We start from the raw sequence: 5,968 nt of genomic DNA on the forward strand, positions 1-5,968 counted from the left end.
AGCATTCAAGGAGTTTCAGGTTGGGGAGCATATGTACTTGTGCATTAAGCCCAATAAGATCTCCTTGAGGATTGGATCATGTGCCAAGTGTGTGCCTCGGTATTGTGGGCCTTTTGAGATATTTGAGAGGGTTGGACTAGTGGCCTATAGACTTGCATTGCCGCCAACATTGAAATTCCATAATGTTTTCCATGTTTCATTACTTAAGAGATATGTCCAAGATGTTGATAATGTGATTCAATGGTATGTATTACATGTGGAACCAAAGGGAGAGTTCCATCCAAAACCTTAGTGAATTTTCTAGTGGAAACAACTCATTCTCTAGAATCGAGCAATAGAGAAAATTAAAGTGCAATGGACACCATTTTGTACTGATGAAGCTACATGGGAGATGGCTGATCAGATGTGGGTTTTGTATCATTCCTTATTTGTTGGTTGAGATGGTGTGTTTAGTATATGTGTTTTGTTTTATATTTATACATGTGTATGTGTATTGTAAATATTGTAATGATTTGTGTTATAAAGCTCCAATAAGCTATATATTGTAAATACTACATCGAGTTGTGCTTTAAATCTCCACGTATGGTGGTTATGATTTTTCAATAGTTTGGTATGATATAAATGTTGCATTGAGTTGTGTTATAAAGCTCGATGGGCAACATGATTTTCTAGTTACAAGTGTCATTAAACACCGAGGATGGTGTTCTCAGAAGGGGGAGGGTTTGTAATAGCCCCTGGTTGATTTTCCATGTAAATAAAATAAGACCAAGGTCATGGAACACATATTCCAAGTTCAATGGTGGGAAGAAAATTATAGTAGGCATTACTTATGGTTTGTTAATGGATATGGAAATTGGAAAAGGTAAAGAGGAAATAATGGAATTTAATTATGAAAATAAAGGAAAATTTGAGAAAACGAAGGTGAAGAGACACAAATTTTCATGCAATGGAAATTAGAGGAAAATGAAGGGAAATGAAATAAAAAGGAGACGTTAATGATAAAAATGAATCAAATAAATAGTTTACAACTTTTGTCAGTTCTATATTTTTGATAATTTTGAGTTGAGCTCTTGTTCATTCTCTCATACACTCTTGCACACTTAGAGTATTCTTGGAGAATTTTAACATTCACTTGGATTTGGAGAAATCAAGAAAATGAAGCAGGGAAGCAGAAGGAGACAGTTGAATCAACAACTACATTATGGACATTTTGTAGGTAACAAGTTACATGTGTTATCTCCTTGTTGGTTTTTGGATGCATCGTATATGCATGTGGTTACTTGGTCGTTTGTTGTAATTTTCATGGAGATTTTCTTGGATTGATAATGGTTTTAACCCTACCTTGCCATTTCCTAGATAGTCGTGATGTAGTGGGTTCCCCATTTGGTTTTGTGATTGGTTCTCAGGTTCCATATGATTGTGGGTTAGGATAGGATCTCTGGATCCCTAGAACATCTTGGATCTCTGGAGGTTGTGGCTTGATATGGTAGTTCTATGGATCCCAAGAACATCCTGGGTCTCTGGAGGTTGTGGCTTGATATGGTAGTTCTATGGATCCCTGTAACAAATTGGGTCCTTGGATTTTATGGGTTGAGATAGAATCCTTATAGCCATGGACAACTAAGGAAGAGACCAATCTGGTTGGTGTTAGTTATTTCTGGACTGTATAGGTGAAATCACTATGGTTGAGGGTTGAGGTGGTTTGGCCTCTGGAAGACCTTGTTGATTTTATTTTGGTTTAACTCATATGATCCCACATTCATGCTTGGAATATGGCGTGGGGTGATTGAAAAAATGAGAGATTTGGTTCAACCCAATCTATGGTCGAGTTGTATGTGGAAGTCCCTGACCTAGTTGGCATTTTCATATTTAAGTATGAGTTATTTTCCTATTGTGATATATGAGCACTTGTACTAGTTATTATGGTTATCTTATTGTTGATTTTTCATGGTTTCTATTATGGTTATATGTTGGTTATATGCATGGTTCTATTATGTATTCTTGTTATGGATATTGTTCATGATTGGATGAGTTATTGGATGGTTGATGAATGCATGTACTAACAAGTGTTGTTGCAGCTAGCTTGAGATGGAATTGAGCCTTCTTGGTAATTTTTAGATGAATTTCACAAGTTTATGATTAGATATGCATTCACAACTTGTATCTTCTATGTTTAATATATGTTTGATGAAATGTCTATCTTGCATTAGGCATGTATTGGTTAATATCTTTCTCAAGATTTGATTCTTTAGAATTTTTATCATCATTGTCATGATTTTGGAAAGTTACAGGTTGTTTTGGGTAGTGGTTTGGAGGCTAACCTGAAAAAGTGGCATAGAACTCACGATTGCATGCACAAAACAAATGATTTTGGGTCATAACCACATGCATATATACCTGTGGGTGCGTTTATAGCCTCCCAACCACATCCATGAAGTGTTATGGGTGTGGTTGTGGAGTAAACCTTGTGAAAAAGAGTTACATATGAGGGATTGATCCCCTGGGGTGGTTGGTAGGCTCCTTAGTGATTTGTAGTCTCTGAGGGATGTCAATTTACTTCTGGTTTGTAGGTCCCACTTCCATGACTAGAACTTGGAGGTTGGGTCATATCATAGTGACAGTCAGCTCATGTTTACCCTGGAGTTCTTGTGAAAGTTGGTAAATGTGGGAGGAGGCATTTACAACAATCTATCAATCCCACACTCATGCATATGCAATTAAAGGAAAAAAGAGAAGGAAGATTATGGTGCACCTTTTATTAAGAGGTGGATGTTTGAAGAAATCAATAGGAGAAGGATTCATTTATCTTCACTCCTGATTTGTCTACATTAAATACCTACACACAAATAACAATATACTAGACCCATCCTCCTGTAGTACCCATTGGCGTTAGCATGAAACCAAAAACAAATACATTAACGTGAAACAAATAGAGAGACATTGATTTGGTGGGGGAAATAATCAATTGATTGTATTATACCATGTCATACATTCGTCACTCCTATGTAGTCCTAGTACGTGTTCTCCCTCTCACCATATCTCACTGTCAAGGAAAACAATGTTTGTGGCTTATCTCAAGGAAGCCCAAAAGTATATATTTTGGAAGCACTTCATTACATTAAACATTTTTCTTCCATTCCATGGATGGTATTGCCTTTATATATATATTGGAGGAGTGATCACATTGAAACTAGACACTTTGTTCGCCATGTTAGATATGGTCATTTCATCCTTACCCTCACAAAATCATAAAATTTAACCCTATTTGCACTTATCCATTCACATTATCGATGCAGTTATCTTTTTCAATGTAATTGATGATCCATTAAGCCTTTCAATTCACCCTATCAAGTCATCTGGAGCATCATTAGGCTAAACAGCGTTCTCAAATAGTGTCTAGGGTGAGTTGAAGATACGAAACATGGTTTTCTTTTAAGCTTCCATGAACCAATTTTTTTATCTCAACTTTCAGGATGTTCTTCTTCCCTAATGTATCCAAGGGGGTGACATTTTGAGATATAATGGATGCCCCTTAATGTATCAGGTCATAAGAGAAACGGATGGCTGAAATACATTACAAATACAACTAGTGAGCTAGGTAAAGGGAGGGAACAATGGACATAAAGCCTACAAAGGCCACGTAAATGATATTCAGATACATATAAATTACATCCCCAAGGTAGGAATACCCATACTTGGTACTGAAATTATAGAGCATTTCCACCCACAAAACACACTATGAACTCATGTCATCGACGATTAGGCATGATACAATGTAAATCCATGGTACAATAGATATTAGTAGGGTTGGATACACTAAAATGAGTGCACAAAGGAAGGATTTCAAAGTACATAATACAATCTCCAATGTAGCTTTAGGGAGGAAATGTGCATGAGTTAGGTAGCCTCATGCCCCAAGGTATTTAACTCATCCTGATGGTACAACTTAACTACATGTGAATTAATGAGTTGATATTGAACATGTAAGGAGACCATTTGATTATCAGACCCTAAGGAATCATCTTAATAGATGTGAGGGAGACCACCAATGATGAAAATGGTTACAAAGACACCTATCACAATCTACAAAGTGTGAATGAATGAGCCAATATGGAGCACTCCTAGAATTGGTGAATATGGGTCAATGAGGAAAACCCACTATCAACGATGACAAAACCTACCACTGAGGAACGCAAGCTCCAAGGTACTATATTGTTTCTAGATCTACATCCTAGAGAATGTGGTGACGTTAATGGGAAGAGATCCATTGAAGGAGGGAATTGATGTAACCCCATAATTTAACACAAAACTAACACCAATAAAATGTCTCTAATGGTAGTCGTTGAAGAACTACTACACAACTAAAATGGGCATGGCCGACAGAATAGGTAGAATAATATTTGAACAAGATCAACTTTGACTAGGACTTCCCTTGAACATATAATGGCATAGCCCCATTACCTCCCATTAGCGAGGTACTTTAGTGATGAGAAGCCGACCAATTGAGATAACCCTTGGGGCTCTCACTACTTCATTTATGCAACAAATCACCATCTCAATCTATGATTGACTGTATCATGTAGGTATTTCAATACCATCTTTGCAACATTCCAATAGACGTGTCTAGGATCTATCTAGCTCAGGGTACATGTTGCAGAGAAAGGATCCATTTGGTTTCCTCCTCGTCATGGGATCCACCAAATCTGAATCTAAATAGGAGTCTCTAAAATTATTTAGTGTAACCCCTCATGTCAAGTATTTTATCGCATACTTTCCTTGACAAGGAAGTCCTTATCATCTCTTTGTTACACTTCTAATCTCACAAAGTAGATCAACTTAGGCTAAGAGGTTAACTCCCTATGGTACTCTCTGTTTGAAAGCATATTCCTTATCATTGTAGAACTTTTTATCATGGAAGCATATAACATTATTGCTCCCTTTGTAACAAAAGAATAATCTTATTAGCCACTATTACTTCCTTTATCACAAAAGCTGTAGGTTTCAACCCCATACAGAAATTACTTGCACACAAATTCTAAAACACAGAAAATAAACGATGCGAGAGCATAACACATAAAACACATATACACAGAGATTTTCCCCTGGATCCCAAAACCGGGACTACCAACTTGATTTTTCATTATGTTCTTTTCAATGTTAGAATACATATTTATAGACGCTGAAGCATCCAATACCATGGACCAAAAACCATGTGCAAAAAAATGCACAAAACCATAAGTAGGTCCGCCCAACCTAATATAGGGTCCAAAAAAGGCACAAAACCATAGGTAGGTCCGCCTAACCCCGTACCCCATAGAGGGGGGTTACTTGCACCCCTCAAACCCCCTGTGACCCCCCCACTATGTAATTGGCACAATGAAGGGGGGCTCCACCCCCCCTCTAACCCCCCGGTTAACTACGTGGACTAGTCATGGAAAGAATATAACACAACACAACATTCTTCCACTTGTTGTTTTCTTTCCACAAGGGGCCACAAGATAGCTTAGTCATTTATCCAGCCCTACAATGCCCATTGTTTCTCTACACCAAGAGAACTTCTCAGAGCTCACAGATTTTGTCAATGCATCTATAGTATTCTTCAAAGTGTCCACCTTTACCAGCAACACCTTTTTGTCTTCTATCATGTCCCTCACAAAGTGATACTGAAAATAAATTTGCTTTGTCTTTGAATGATATGCAGGGTTCTTTGCCAAGAAAATTGCACTTTGGCTGTCACAGTATATCCTTATAGCTCCCTGTACTAACCCCATACTTGAACACAATCTCTACAACCAAATTGCTTCCTTGCTTGCATGAGTGGCTGCCATGTATTCTACCTCTGTATTTGATAGTGCCACTACATATTGTTTCTTACTCATCCCACTGACTGCACCTCCAAATAGATTAAACATATACCCACTTGTAGATCTTCTCTGATCCAGATCTCCAGCCTAGTCTGCATCAACAA

Source organism: Pinus tabuliformis, chromosome 1_2, assembly GCF_031772625.1.
Source record: "Pinus tabuliformis cultivar Carrire ecotype Pingquan chromosome 1_2, CPIR1, whole genome shotgun sequence".
In the NCBI taxonomy this organism is placed as follows: Eukaryota; Viridiplantae; Streptophyta; class Pinopsida; order Pinales; family Pinaceae; genus Pinus; species Pinus tabuliformis.